This window comes from Macaca fascicularis, chromosome 6 (genome assembly GCF_037993035.2).
Source record: "Macaca fascicularis isolate 582-1 chromosome 6, T2T-MFA8v1.1".
Lineage (NCBI taxonomy): Eukaryota > Metazoa > Chordata > Mammalia > Primates > Cercopithecidae > Macaca > Macaca fascicularis.
Genome location: NC_088380.1, coordinates 105,938,818 through 105,955,664, shown reverse-complemented (window position 1 = coordinate 105,955,664; position 16,847 = coordinate 105,938,818). Strand labels below are relative to the sequence as shown.

Here is a 16,847-nt window from a genome sequence, read left to right as displayed (position 1 = left end):
CATGTAGTTTAATTATAATTATTTGAAAGTAGATTCTTTTTAGCCTCTTTTCTACTAACAAAAAACACACTTGTTCAGCCCACTTCCACATTTACTGGGTGATCCAAAGACTGGTTAAATATAACTTAACAGCTAGACATTGATATGTGTTAGTCTATTTGTTTATATGTATATATCTACAAACTATTAATAATGTGTGCATGCTTTACTACATTTTACTACCAATGTAAGAGAGTTATCTTTTTCTCATTTTTTGAACTGTCCATAAATATTTTTCTCCCAGGATAAAATGCTTCCTACTGTCCGTAAAAAACATAAAATAAATATTCAATAAATTTTTATTCAGCACCTACTATGTGCCAGAGAATATTTGCTAGACACTAGTAATGTATCAGTAAATAAGAAAAACATGATTTTTGCCCTGTGAAACTCAGCATCTAGCGGTGAAACACAAACAACAAAAAGGCATTAGCAGCAAGACAAGCATTAAAAACTAGCAAAGGAAAGTGGTCCATTCTATGGGAATGTATAGTAAGTGCATTGACCTTACTTTAGAGAGTCATGTAGGCCTCAAGGAAGAATATGTTGAAGAAGACACTTACAGAATTCATAATATTTAACTAGATAAATTAATATTTAACTAGAGAAAGAACATTTCAGACAGAATACAGAACTCAGCAGCAAAAAGGAACACGTTGTATTCAAAGCTTGCAAGAAGTCCCAGCAGCAAGGTAAGAAGGGAAGGGCAAGTCGGTAGATAATGCCAAAACAGGATCATGAAGGTCTTTGAATAAATGGAAGACACCAAAAGATGAGAGAGTAGCTTTGCAGTATTTAAAAAGGAAGAGAATTTCTTCCAAAAAGTAATTTACTTATGAGACTATATCACATCAGAAAACATAAAAAACATTTGCAGGTTTAGATGGTAAGAAATAAAATTAATAGACATTACATGTTATAAATGATAGATAATACATAAATATTTAGAAAGTTTTGGCAATATCTTCTATTTTCACAACTGCAATAATAATGAAGTTATCCTTCATGCCTAGGCTTATCTTTCTTATTCTAACCTTTACATTAATAGAAAATGTATTAGATAAAAGTCTTACGAATAATTTGAAAAATAAAGAAATAATTATTTAAGGTTCCTCAAAATTTCAAATAAACTATTCAAAAGAAAGATTTGAAAATGTCTTTATATTCACTGAAGACTATGGGAATGATAGTCAATTTAGGTCAGATGTTTCCTGAGAATGGATCATTTTATTTTTATCTACACATTTTTCTTTCTTAATGGCTAGCAAGCAGATGAATGTAACACATTATTAATGCAGCTGTCTGAGTAAAAATTTATGTTCTTATTTTCTTGTCTGTTAGATGTTCAACTGTAAGCTGACTGTATGTTGTGGGGGAGAATGCTCATAACTTTGTAATCCGATAGTAGTAAGATCCTATGCTACACTCTGAGTTTATAGCTACTGTTATTGCTGGAGGAGAAACATGTGGATATTTTGAAATGGTTGAATACTTCAGGCTCCTGCTTCATCAGAGATGAAAGAAGCAAGCCAACTGGTCAAGTAGGGACTTATCAAAGTGTAAATCTCTGGGGGATAGCTAACTCAGCTCAATTAATAATCAAACTCTTTTCTTTTACATATTGCTAAGAAACCACAGATGGTAGAAATTTGGATTTTTTCCCAGAAATGAGTCTGAGAGCAAAGGCAAAAGAGGCAACTGTGGTTTTTGTTCTACTTAAGCACAATCATTTCATTTTTTTTTTTTTTTGTAAATAATGAAGTACAGAGCCAAGTCAGAAAATCCAGTGCTATTTAAAGTTTTACCAATGATTCATAAATGCTTGCTGAGGGATTTTTCTTTTTTCTCTTTTTTTGACCAAATCTGGCCACTGTCCATAACCCAGAGGAAATAGTTAGAAAGGCTGTTTCCTTTCTCTGTCTAAAACAGGTTGAAAAAAGTAAGGCGAGTTTCAGAAATATTTTGATGTAGCAAGAATCAACCAATTTAGCAGGTGTACTGTATTTTCAAAGATGATATTCCCCCAGCTAAGTCCAAGTCTTTCCATTTTTTTGCTATAGCCACAGAATTATACAAAACTTGGAAAAAGAGAGTCAATTTGCTTCTAGGTATTCCAAAGCTGCATAAGCATTCATCTAGAGTTAGAAACAGTAACAGTGAGCTGTATAGACGCTCTTTTCTTTCTTGACAATATTTCAATAAAGCCTTTTATGTCTGATCACTTAGGACTTATCATTGCTTGCATATTTCTATAGAGATGTCTCAAAGCACTTTCCTTAAGGGGTATCATACTAAAAGAGCCACCATTCTAGTGATTTTTTTCTCGTGGAAAAAAAGATATTGAAACAAGGCTGTGCAATAATATTACAGACAGATAATACCTCAATACGGCAGCTAAATTAATATCAGAATGGGCATTTTTGAAAAAAATCAGTTTAGCTTTGTCTACTAATTTTAAAAGATTACAAGTTTTTGTTTTCCATGGGAGGAAAGGGAGCATTTAGATGCAAAATGTTTCTTGCTTACACAAGCATACCTCATTTTATTGCACTTTGTTTTATTGCACTTTGTAGATACTGCATTTTTTTTTACAAATAGAAGTTTTGTGGCAAAGCTGCCCAGAGCAAATCTATCTGCACCATTTTTTTCATCAACATGTGTTCACTTTGTGTCTCTAGGTCACATTTTGGTAATTCTCACAATATGTTAGACTTTTTCATTATTATATCTCTTATGGTGATCTGTGATCAGTGATCTTTGATGTTACTATTGCAATGGTTTGAGATTCCACGATCTGTGTCCATACAAGACAGTGAACTTAATTGATAAATGTTGTATGTGTTCTGACAGCTTCACCAACCAGCTATTCCCTCATCTCTCTCCATCTCAGGCCTTTCTAATTCCAGAGACACAACAACAGTAAAATTATGTCACTTAATAGCAATTCAATGGACTCTAGGTGTTCACGTGAAAGAAAGAGTTGCACATCTCCAACTTTAAATAGAAAGCTAGAAATGATTAAGCCTAATCAGGAAGGCCTGTCAAAAGCAAAAATTGCTTGAAAGTTAGACCTCTTGTGCAAAATAACCAAGTTGTGAATGCAAAGGACAAGTTTTTGAAGGAAATTCAAAGTATTACTCCAGTGAACACACAAATGACAAATGAAACAACCTTATTGCTGATATGGAAAAGTTTAGACTGGATGGGTCAAATCAACTACAACGTTCTCTGAAACCGAAGTCTCATCTGAAGCAAGACCCTAACTTCTTCAATTTTATGAAGGCTGAGAGAGTAAAGAATATGTGGAAGAAAAGTTAGAAGCTAGCAGAGGTTAGTTTATAAGGTTTAAAGGAAGAAGCTGTCTCCATAACGTGAAAGTGCAAGGTAAAGCAGCAAGTGCTGATGTAGAAGCTACAGCAAGTTATCAAGAAGATGTAGCTAAGAACATTGATAAAGCTGGTTTCACTAAACAACAGATTTTCAATGGGGGAAGTCTTCTATGATAAAATGATGTCACCTAGGAATTTCATAAGTAGGGAGAAGTCAGTGTTTGGCTTAAAAGTTTCAAAGGTCAGACCGGCTGTCTTCCTAGGGGCTAATGCAGCTAATCAGTATAGATTGAAGCCAATGCTCATTTATCATTCTCAAAATCCTAGGAGCCTTAACAATTATAATAAATCTACTCTGCTTGTGCTTGATAAGTGAAAAAACAAAGTCTGGATAACAGTATATTTGTTTAAAGCATGGTTTGCTGAATATTTTGAGCTCATTGTTGAAACCTGCTGCTTAGGAAAAAAGATTTCTTTCAAAATATTACTGCTTATTGGCAATACACCTAGTAATGCAAGACAAGAGGTCTGATGGAGACGTCATTAATGTTGTTTTCATGCCTGCTAGCCCCATATCCATTCTGCAGTCCATGTGTCAAGGAGCAATGTCAACTTTTAAGTCTTATTATTTAAAAAATATATTTTGCATGTCCATGGCTGCCACAGATCACTATTCCTCTGATGGATTTGGGCAAAGTAAATTGAAAACCTTCCAAAAAGGATGCATCATTCTAGATGTCATTAAGAACATTCATGATTCATGGTAGGAGGTCAAAATAACATGAATAAGAGTTTAGAAGAAGTTGATTCCAGCTCTCACAAATGCCCTTCAGGGGCTCAAGACTTCAGTGGAGAAAGGAACTGTATATGGGTTGGAAATAGCAAGAGAACTGGAATTAGAAGTGGAACCGTAAGATGTGACTGAATTGATGCAATCTCATGATAAAACTTCAATAATTAAAGAGCTGGTTTTTATGGATGAGCAAAGAAAGTGGTTTGTCAAGGTGGAATCCACTCGTGGTGAAGATACAGTGAACATTGTTGACATAACAACGAAGTATTTAAAATAACACATAAACTTAGCTGATAAAGCAACTTCAGGGGTTGAGAGGACTTACTTGTATTTTGAAAGTACTATTGTGGGTAAAATGGTATCCAACAGCCGGGCGCGGTGGCTCACGCCTGTAATCCCAGCACTTTGGGAGGCCGAGGCGGGCGGATCACAAGGTCAGGAGATCGAGACCACGGTGAAACCCCGTCTCTACTAAAAATACAAAAAATTAGCCGGGCGCGGTTGTGGGCGCCTGTAGTCCCAGCTACTCGGGAGGCTGAGGCAGGAGAATGGCGTGAACCCGGGAGGCGGAGCTTGCAGTGAGCCGAGATCGCGCCACTGCACTCCAGCCTGGGCGACAGAGCGAGACTCCGTCTCAAAAAAAAAAAAAATAAAATAAAAATAAAATGGTATCCAACAGTATTTTTTTGCTACAGAGAAACCTTTTGTGAAGGAAAGAGTCAATAAAGGTGACATAATACATTGCTGTCTAATTTTAAGAAATTGCCAGAGGCATCCCAAACTTCAGCAACTACCATCATGATTAGGCAGCAGCCATCAACCAGGAGCCTCCACCAGCAAAAAATATTATGACTCACAGCAGGGTCAGATAATCATTAGCATTTTTTAGCTATAAGCTCTTAGTTAAGTGATGTATGATTTTTTAGACATAATGCTACCGCACACTTAATAGGCTATAGTATAGTGTAAACATAACTTTTATCCACACTAGAAAGCCACAACAATTGTGACTTGTTTTATCTCAATATTCGCTTTATTGCCATGGTCTGAAACACAGGCCTGTGCCCTGTGAAACAGATGGTGCTGGTACCCTGCTCATATCTCCTTGCATACTCTCAAATGTCAAACAGAGACAATAGCCTGTTCTCTGGATTCAAAAGCAGTCTTGTTAGTGAAACAGGTCAGACATACTAAAAAGCTATGCCCCAAAACAAGCCTCACACAGTAAGGGATGTAAGTCTTGTATGTCAGTTGGTCATCCCCAATTGAGACAGTTTGGAGGTACTTTTCATACATTTTATGTATGAAAGATTGACTGTCAGCTGCCCACTCTTCATTCTCTTCATTCATTTTGCTGCCACTCTCCTACAGCACTTCCTGAGAGCACATCCCAAATAAATTACTCAGACCAAAATCATTGTATCAGACTCTAACTTTGGGAGAACTCAAACCAAAATACCACTGATAATTGTTAAGCATAGCCAATGATTTTATATTTCTAAGATAACATTCTGGTGACTTTAAAAAAATTTGGAAGTATTTTCAAAATAATAATTGCTTAGAAAAAAACTTACTTGAGATACACTCATTTGTTGTCTTTGGTTGAGACTTACATAGGACAATATTTACGTAGAAAGGAAATCTTTGTGTCCAAGAACAACCTACAACAGTCTATTATCTTCTCTTATGATTTCCAAATCAAGCTTTTGTTGTTTTTATTTACATTTTTGTTGTTTCTCTAATTTTGCTTTTGCATAGTGATAGAAAGAGACAGGTAAGAAATTCCAGGAAGGAGAGTCTGAACAGACAGGGAAGCGCCAATGAGCTTGAAAAAATATAAATAATGTAAGATTACTACCAGTAAAGATGTGAGTTACTAAGATAACATTTATAAGTACTCCTAATCCATGTTAGAAAATAAAATTCCAATATAAGAAGCATCAGTTCAAAGATAACAGAAACACTAGGAAATAAGGAGAAAAGCAACCCAAGGCTTACTGGTAAAAATTTCCTCAAGTCCTTGATCCCCATGATAGAATATGTTTGGCTTTCATGATTCAGTGTCATAATTTAATTATGTAGGTTTGAAGTTTGATATTACAGGGATCTTACTAAAAATGTAAACTGTGAGTGTAGATCAGCAGTTGAGAATTGCATACATTAGCATATACCCCAAAAGTATAGTTTATCTCTTTGTAGTAATTAAGCATGATGTCTGATACAACAGAGTAACAGTGTTACCAATCAAAACTTGATCTTATCACCTGCTTTGCCAAATTTATTTTTCTTGCATTTCTAGGAAACTGGTTGGCAATAGAAGGAGGAAAAGAAAATGTAATCAAAGGGGAACATCACACACCGGGGCCTATCGTGGGGAGGGGGGAGGGGGGAGGGATTGCATTGGGAGTTATACCTGATGTAAATGACGAGTTGATGGGTGCAGCACACCAACATGGCACAAGTATACATATGTAACAAACCTGCACGTTATGCACATGTACCCTACAACTTAAAGTATAATAATAATAAATAAATTTAAAAAAAAAAGAAAATGTAATCAAAGATACAAATCCTGAAATTATTTTACAATCTAAAAAATACAATGTTTGATAATTCCCTGAAATCAATATCCAACTTTGTAAAACTCTCCTTTCCTGATGTACAACAAAGAACATATCCTCATCACCATAATTAGGTTGCAAGGCACTTGCTAATTCTGTATTTGCCATAACATGACTAGGAAGAAAAAGCTGAAGAATGTCAGTGGTTGTAGTATTTTTTGAACCATCTGTGCTGCCAAATAGTGTAAAAAATTAGAACTGTTCACTACACACAAAGATTATGGCTTCATTCTGAGAAAAGCAGTTTCTTAATGGATTTTTTTTTTTAAATCTCCACTTCCAGCTTTTGGAAATCTTAACAATAAAAATATTGAAAAGCAAGCAATGTAAAAAATATTGTTTTGAAATAATGTAGCACTTTTAGTATTGCTTCAGATTTCCTCACGTATCAAACATCCAATTAGAAAGAAGAGGATTTCGTTACTTTATAAAATGAGTTACAGTGATTCACAGGGTATTTAAATCATCTATGTACAGATTGGAAGATTTATTTCTCACTTTGCATTCTCACAAGTATCTATTCCTTTTACAGCTTTTCTAACAGCCTCTGCAAAATTCCTTGCAAAATATTCAAGATGGTTCAGGATGGAGAATATAGACATCAATTTTTCTTCATGCCAAATTTCTGAGATTTTAGAGAGTCTCCATTCTGGGCATAAAACCCTTCCTCAGTGTCTTATACACCACCGGAATTTCAAGAAATTGAAAATTTATATAATTTCATCCAAATTTGGAATAAGCGAAATATCTTAAGTTGCATCTGTCCCACAAAATGTCTGAAATTACAGAGATGGGATCCAGGTGATTTTTATAATACATCATTCTGATCTGAAAAATATGATTGCTACCTCAGTAAAAATTTTCATTTATTCCCCTTTATTCTCAGGATAAAGATAAAGCATTTTACATGGCTGTCGATATTCTCCTACCTTCTGGTAACATTGGGCTAGCTCTAACTCATCCTTTAGTACTCCAGCTAAATAGCTCTTCCTGTGAGAATCTTGAAATGTATTAGCTATCACTGCTATGGTGAATTCATCTTTGAGTCATCTATTTCTTCTTTTGTATCTAAAATATCTATAGTGCTTTTGATCCTAATTTTTAAATGTATTCATCCATTTTTCCATCTCCTTACTCCAAGCCACTATCATGTATCACCAGCACTACTTCAAGAGACTTTCTATTTCCCCTCTTGGTAGTTCTATAGTTCATTCTCCATATAAGCAAAGAGTAAGCTTTAAAATATGATTTCAGGCCATACATTTTGCTCTGCATCACCCTCTAATAGCTTCTTATTGAACTTTAAAAAAAGAAAAGAAAAAGAAGACAAACTCCTCACTATAGTCTACCACATGCACCTGATCTAGGAGTTCATTACATGTATCTCCCACTTGCTCATTGTATTTTAATCACAATGTCCTATTCCTACTCGCTAAGCACCCTAAACTCGTTTTTCCCATGAAGACTTTCCCTAAGGTTTCCTCTGAATGAAATGCTATTTTCCCAGGTCTTTGACTGGTTGTCTCCTTTACGTTATTAAGGTTTACCTCAATTGTTACCTTTCCAGAAAGTTATCAGATTTCACCATCTAACTCAAAGATTCAGTATTGCTCAATCACCTTACACACATTACTTTCATTGCTCCACAATGCCTGATAAGTTACAAAATCATTCAGGGGACAATTATCCATAGTGCCCTGGTGATCTTGTGATCAACATCAAGATCTAACCTTGACACATAGATCAGGTTTGGCATGTAGTAGCTTTCAGTAAATATTTGTTAAATGAATAAATTAATGAATTGGAGAATTAGTGGCATTTACTATAATTTTTTAGTACACTCATACTTAACACAGTTACTAACCTTAGTAGGTACTTAATGAATAAATTTTGAATGAAAATATTTAATTGTACTGAGTCTATTTATGTATTTGCAAGGATTTCAGAAGCTATTTCCCCTTCATTAATAGTAGATTTTTAAACATATCTCATTTGTACACCAATATACAATATGGAACAACATATATGTCAAAAGGAGACTGCCCCCAGATTGGCCCATATCCATCAGAGAATTTATAATGACTAAGAATGTGTTGCTAGTCAAGGCAAGCCTGTATGTATTCAAAATTTTTATACAAAAGCAAAAGGATATTTATCTATGAAGAATAGAAAGTTTAGAAAAATATTTTAAATAAGGAATCCAACGAAGAGCTAGATGATAAAGCAAAATAGTTGCTATTAAAGAATAAATTGGTGACTCAGAAGAGAGAGCCAAAGGGAACTTTAGTAAAAATATGATTTTTCAATATAATGTTATTTCTATTGAAAATTAAGCATCTACAGGGAAACTATGGTGAATGACAAGGTAAGTATAACTCAAGGAAATTATAGCAAATGTAAAGGGAAAGAAAAAAGCGATGGCTGAGGTTTACCTTCTAATTTCAAAACAGTAGCCCTCCTCATGAGACGCATGAGATTAGATAATGGTAAAGTCAGAGGTATCTATGTTTTTTTTGTTTTTTTTTTTTTTTATTTTTTTTTTCTTTGAAACGAAGTTTCTCTGTCACCCAGATTGAAGTGCAATGGCACGATCTCAACTCACTGCAACATCCGCCTCCCAGGCTCAAGTGATTCTCCTTCCTCAGCCTCCCAAGTAGCTGGAATCACAGGTATGTGCCACCATGCCTGGCTAATTTTGTATTTTTAGTAGAGATAAGGTTTCACCATGTTGGTCAGACTGGTCTCAAACTCCTGACCTCAGGTGATCTGCCCTTCTCAGCCTCCCAAAGAGCTAGGATTACAGGAGTGAGCCACCATGCCTGACCATATTTTTAATGTTTTGCATGAAAACTTTCTTCCTGTATTACATGTGTAATTTTTCAAATGAAATATTGAGAGAGATGTGTATGTTCGCGTCTACAATCTGGTAAGGAAATTTGAAAAATGTATAAATGGGGCCTGAAAGTCCCCTGACACTGTAACATCTATTTATTTTTCTTTTTTGTCAGAATATGTGAGATTTATAGATTATGATTCTTGCTTTTAATCAGAGAAGGCAAAGTCAATGCCACCATTTTCTTTTAAGGTTGGCCACATACTACAATTGGAAAAATATACATAAAGGATAAGCAAAGGTCATGATTAAAGTTCCACTTTTTTGAAAATTTTTCTGAAATTTTTTCAATTGCTCTGCCTCCCTAATCTATTTAGAAGGATACTTATAGATTATTTCTTATCTAGTGGAACTCTGCTACAGTGAGGGTTTAATGGATTCAGACCACAGTGAGTGGAGACTATGGTCAGCCACCATACTTGATCCAGGGAAAGTTTATAATAGAGTGTTAGGAGACTTCCATCATTTGTTGAGTCATTAAATTGTTCTCACAGGTATTATGGTCCATGGGAAAAATCCCTGTGTTTCTACTTCATTAACAAGCAAGTCAGTAAATGAAGCAAAGATTTTAGCCAGCAGTAGATGAGGATACTCAATTTAAAACTTCTTTTCAAAGCCAGGACTTACAGAGAGGCTAAAGAGCTACTAGTTTAGTAGCTGCATTTTCATGTAAGAAGAAACAAATGCAAATTCTTTCCAAAGGGAAGCATTCTCCATTTGTGTACCCAAAATTCTCACAAATTAAGGAGAAAATCAGACTAAGTCAAAAGCAAAATCAAGGTTTTTATAGTATAGAAAAGATTAAAATTTTAAGTAAGCAAGAAGATAATATGAAATTGTCTTAATCTCACTATTCCAAGATTATTCACACCTTTATTTATAGTTTATCCCTTTATAATTTTTCTATGATTATGTACATGGATATATTTTATTTACAAATATGGGGGTATTAATAAATGTACTAATTTTCTTTTTGTTAAAAAAATTTTAGCAGGAAGAATATGAAATGATTCTATTTTTTCCACACAAAGCCACATCTGCAGAGATAAGGGGCATATGACTGAAATAACAATCCTATTGGGATTGACGATGTATGTTTAGAGGGTCATTCATAACCTGTAACTGTTACTTAAATATATAGGAATTCTTTTTTAATTTTTTTATTATTTAAATTTTTGTGGGTACACAATAAATATATTTATTTATGGGGTACATGAAATGTTTTGGTACAGGCATGCAGTGTGAAATGAGTGCATCCTGGAGAATGGGGTATCTATCCCCTCAAGCATTTATCCTTTGAGTTACAAATAATCCAATTACAGTTTTTAAGTTAAGTATAAAATGTACAATTAAGTCACTGTTGACTATAGTCATGCTATTATACTGTCAAATAATAAGTCTGATTTATTTTTTATATATTTTTTATCCAATAACAATCTCTGCATCCACCCCCTACGACACTTTCCAGTCTCTGGTAACCATCCCGCTACTCTCTATGTCCATGAGTTTCATTGTTTTCATTTTTAGGTTCCACGAATAACTCAGAACATGTAATGTTTTTGTCTTTCTGTGCCTGGCTTATTCCACTTAACATAATTCCACTTCCATCCATGTTGTTGCAAATGACTGGATCTCATTCTTTTTTAATGGTTGAATAGTACTCCATTGTGTATATATACCACATTTTCTTCGTGCATGTATCTGTTGATAGACATATAGATTGTTTCCAAATGTTAGCTATTGTAAATAGTGCTGCAGCAAACATAGGAATGCAGATAGCTCTTTGATATGCCAATTTCCTTTTTTAGGGGTATATACCCAGTATTGGGATTACTGGATCATATCATAGCTAAATTTTCACTTTTTTGAGAAAACATCAAACTGTTTTTCATAATGGTTGTACTGATTTATGTTCCTACCAAGAGCATAGAAGGGTTTCCTTTTCTCCACATCCTCACCAGCGTTTGTTATTGCCTGTTGATTGGATATAAGCCAATTAAACTGCGGTGAGATGATATCTCATGGTAGTTTTGATTGGCATTTTTCTGATGATGAGTGATATTGAATACCTTTTCATATGCCTGTTTGCCATTTCTATGTCTTCTTTTGAGAAATGCCTATTCATATCTTTTGCCCATTTTTTGATTAGATTTTTAGATTTTTTCCTATAGAGGTGTTTGAGCTCCTTATGTATTCTCATTAATCCCGTCAAACTAGTTTGCAAATATTTTCTCTCATACTGTAGGGAGAAATAAATACTGTAAGTTGTCTCTTTATTTTGTTGATTGTATTATTTTCTGTGAAGATTTTTAACTTGATGTGATTCTATTTATCTATGTTTGTTTTGGTTGTCTGTGCTTATAGAGTATTGCTCAAGAAATCTTTGCCCAGACTAATGTCCTGGAAATATTCTTGGAGGTTTTCTTGTAGTAGTTTCATAGTTTAAGGTCTTAGATTTAAGTATTTAATCAATTTTTATTTGATTTTTGTGTATGGTGAGTGATAGCCATCTAGTTTCATTCTTCTGCATAGGAACATCCAGTTTTCCCAGCAACATTTATTGAAGAAACTGTCTTTTCCCCAGTGTAAGTTCTTGATACCTTTGCCAAAAATGAGTTCACTATAGGTGTATGAATTTATTTCCGGTTTCTCTATTCTATTCCATTAATCTATGTGTCTGCATTTTGTTTGTTTGTTTGTTTTTGAGACGGAGTTTTGCTCTTGTCACCCACGCTGGAGTGCAATGGCGTGATCTCGGCTCACTGCAACTTTTACCTTCTGGGTTCAAGCGATTCTCCTGCCTCAACCTCCTGAGTAGCTGGGATCACAAGTGTGTTCCCCCATGACTGCCTGATTTTTGTATTTTCAGTAGAGATGAGGTTTCACCCCATTGGCCAGGCTGGTCTCAAACTCCTGACCTCAGGTGATCTGCCCACCTCGGCCTCCCAAAGTGCTGGGATAACAGACATGAGCCACTGCACCCAGCCTATGTATCTGTTTTAACTCCAGCACCATGCTGTTTTGGTTACAATAGCTCTGTAGTATAATTTGAAGTCAAGTAATATGATTTCTCCGGTATTATTATTTTTACTTAGGATATCTTTTACTATTCTTGGTCTTTTGTGGTTCCATATAAATTTTAGGGTTGTTTTTACTATTTCTGTGAAGAATGTCATCAATATTTTGATCAGAGTTGCACTGAATCTGTAGATTGATTTGGGTGTAGACAGTTTAACAATATTGATTTTTTCAATACATGAACATGGAATATTGTGTGTGTGTGTGTGTGTTCTTTTCGATTTCTTTCATCAATATTTCATAGTTTTCATTATATTTCTCTTCTTTGGTTAAGCTTATTCCTAGACATTTTATGTATAGCTATTGTAACTGAGATTACTTTTTAAATTTCTTTTTCACATTGTTCACTGTTGGCATATAGAAGAAATGCTACTGATTTTGGTATGTTGATTTTGTATTCTGCAATTTTACTGAATTTATTTATTGTTTAATAGTTTTTTTGTTGAGTCTTTCAGTTTTTTCAAATATAAGATAATATCTTCTGCAAACAAGAATAATTTGACTTCTTTCTTTCTAATTTGGATGTCTTTCATGTCTTTCCTTTGTCTGATTGTTCTTGATAGAACTTCCAGTACTATGTTGAATAACAGTGGTGACAGTGGGCATTCTTGTTATGTTCCCGATCTTAGAGAAAGGGCTTCTAGTTTTTCATTATTCAGTACGATACTAGCTGTGGGTCTGTCGTATATTCCTTTAATAATGTTGAGGTATGTTCCTTCTATTCCCAATTTTTTGAGGGTTTTTATCATGAAAGGATGCTGAATTTGATCAAAAGCTTTTCATCTTCAACTGAAATAATATAGTTTTATCCTTTAATCTGTTGAGGTCCTTGGAGCTTTTCCTTACTGGGAGATTTTTTATTATGGCATTGATGTCATTATTTTTTATAGGACTGCTCAGGTATTGGATTTCTTCCTGGTTCAATCTTGATAGGTTGTATGTCTCTAGAAATTTGTCCATTTCTTCCAGAGATTCCAATTTATTGGCATATAGTTGCTCATAGTAGTCATTAATGATCCTTCAAATTTCTGAAGTATCAGTTGTAATGTCTCCTTTTTCATTTCTGATTTTGTTTATTTGGATCTTCTCTCTTTTTTTCCTAGTCTGGTTAAAGGTTTGTCAACTTTAACTTTTCAAAAAAGCACTTTTTGTTTCATTGATCATTTGTACTGTTTTCTTCATTTCAATTCCATTTATTTCTGCTCTAATATTTATATCTTTTCTTCTACTAATTTTGCATTAGGTTTCCTCTTGCTTTTCTAGTTCTTTAAGATGTACCATTAGATTGTTCATTTGAAGTGTTTCCTCTTTTTTGATGTACACACTTACTGCTATAAACTTGCCTCATAGTACTGCCTTGGCTGTATCCCACAGTTTTGGTGTTATGTTTCCATTATGATTTGTTTCAAGAATTTTTTTTTTTTCAGTTTCTTTCTTAATTTATTCACTAACTCACTGGTCATTCAGAAGCATATTGTTTAATTTCCATGTATTTGTATAGTTTCCAAAATTGCTCTTGTTATTAATTTCTAGTTTTATTTCATTGTGGTCAGAGAAGATGCTTATTTTATTTTTTAAATGTTTTAAGACTTGTTTTGTGACCTAAAATATGGTCCATCTTTAAGAATAATTTATGTCCTAAGAAAAGAATGTGTATTCTGCAGCTCTTTGATAAAATGTTCTGTAAATATCTATTAGAACCATTTGGTCTTTGATGCAGACTATCTGATATTTCTTTGTTGGTTTTCTGTCTGGAAGATCTGTTCAATGCTGAAAGTGGGGTGTTAATATTGTACTGGGGCCTCTTGAGCTCTAATTATATTGCCTCTATATATCTGGGTGCTCCAGTGTTGGGTGCCTATATATTAAAATTATTATATCCTCTTCCTGAATTGACCCCTTTATCATTATGTAGTGACTTTCTTTGCATCTTCTTATAGCTTTGGTCTTAAAACTGTTTTGTCTGATATAAGTGTAGCAACTTCTGATCTTTTTTCCATTGGCTGGAATATCTTTTTCCATCCCTTTATTTTCAGTCTGTGAGTGTCTTTATAGGTGAAGTGTGTTTCTTGTAGGCAACAGATTATTGGGTCTTGGTTTTTCATCCATTTTACCAATCTGTGTCTTTTGATTTGAGAGTTTAGTCCATTTACATCCAATGTTATTACTGATAAGAAAGGACTTACTCCTTCCATGTTGTTATTTGTTTTCTGGTTGTTTTGTGTTCTTCTTTCTTTTATTTCTGTTCCTCTAGTGAAGATGACTTTCGCTGGTAGTATGATTTTGTTGCTTACTTTCTATTTTTGTGTATTCATTTTATGTTGTTTAGTTTGAGATTACCATGAGGTTTGCAAATGCTGTCCTATCTTATAATCCATTATTTTAGCCTAACAATTTAATAACCCATTATTTTAATCTAATAAAAACTCAGTGCTATTTGAGTAAATAAACAAGCAAAAATAAAACTAATAAAAACTCTACTCCATCACCCTGCTTTTTAACTTTTTGTTGTTTTTCTATTTATATCTTATTGTATGAATTATGTCTTGGAAAGTCATTATAATTAACATTTTTGATTAGTTCATTTTTCTTTTCTTTTCTTTCTTTTTTTTTTTTTTTTTTTTTTTTTTTTTTTTTTTTGACACATGGCCTCACTCTGTCACATAAGCTGGAATGCAGTGGCATAATCACAACTCACTGGAGCCTCGACCTCCTAGGCTCAAACAATCCTCCCACCTCAGCCCCCCAAAGTAGCTAGGACCCCAAGCACACACCACCATGCCTGGCTAATTCTTGTACTTTTTGTAGAGATGGAGTTTTGCCATGTTGCCTAGGCTGGTCTCAAACTCCTGGACTCAAGTGATCCAGCCAACTTGGCCTCCCAGAGTGCTGGGATTACAGGCATCAGCCACTGTACCTGGCCTAATATTCTGTGTTTTTCTGTATACTAATAATTACCAGTGAGTTTTGTACCTTGAGGTAATTATTTGTTGCTCATTAATGTCGTTTTCCTTCTGATTGAAGTACTCCCTTTACCATTTCTTATAGGACAGGTCATGTTGATGAAATCTGGAAGTTTTCATTTCACTTTCATGTTTGAAGAATATTTTTGATGGATATACTATTCTAGGGTACTATTTTGTTTTGTTTTGTTTTCTTCTTAGCATATTAAATATATCATGCCACACTCTCCTGGCCTGGCCTGTAAGGTTTTGACTGATAAATCTTCTGCCAAATGTTTTGGAGCTCCATTGTATGTTATTTGTTTCCTTTCTGTCACTGCTTTTAGAATCTTTTATTTATCCTTGACCTTTGAGAGTCTGATTATTAAATGCCTTGAGGTTGTCTTCCTTGGGCTCAATCTGCTTGGTGTTCTATAACCTTCTTGTACTTGAAGATAAGAAAGATTGATACCTTTCTCTAGGTTTGGGAAGTTCTCTGCTATTATCCCCTTGAATAAATTTTCTACTCCTACTTATTTATCTATCTCCTCTCTAAGGCCAATAACTCTTAGATTTTCCCATTAGAAGCTATTTTTCTAGATCCCATTGGCATGCTTTATTGTTTTTTATTCTTTTGTCTTTTGTCTCCTCCAATTGTGTATTTTCAAATATCCTGTCTTCCTGTTTACTAATTCTTTCTTCTGTGTGATTCATTATGCTGTGAAAGTACTCTGATGCATTTTCAGTATGATAAATGCATTTTTTAGTTCCAGATTTTCTGCTTGATTCTTTTTAATTATTTCAATCTCATTATTACATTTATCTAATATAATTCTGAATTCCTTCTCTGTGTTATCTTAAATTTCTTTGCATTTCCTCAACACAGCTATTTTGAATTCTATGTTGGAGAAGACATGTCTCTGTTTCTCCAGGACTGGTCCCTGGTGCCTAATTTAGTTCATTTGGTGAGGTCATGTTTTCCTAGATGGTGTTGATGCTAGTAGATCTTCTTTGGTATTTGGGCATTGAAAAATTATGTATTTATTATAGTCTTCACTGACTGGGATTATAGCCATTCTTCTTGGGAAGGCTTTCCAGACATTTGAAAGAACTTAGGTGTTGTAATCTAAGCTATATCTGCTTTAAGGGGCA

At 34.2% G+C, this 16,847-nt stretch overlaps 1 long non-coding RNA gene across 1 annotated transcript in view; it reads left to right on the top strand.

Moving 5' to 3' along the window:
- The first annotated feature begins 679 nt into the window (after window positions 1–679).
- LOC135971131 (uncharacterized) overlaps window positions 680–16,847 on the top strand; it is a 74,607-nt gene continuing 58,439 nt past the window's right edge. Inside the window, exons 1-2 of the long non-coding RNA XR_010587210.2 lie at window positions 680–731; window positions 9,354–9,451. This is a non-coding gene — a long non-coding RNA (uncharacterized lncRNA). The remainder of the gene's footprint in view (window positions 732–9,353; window positions 9,452–16,847) is intronic.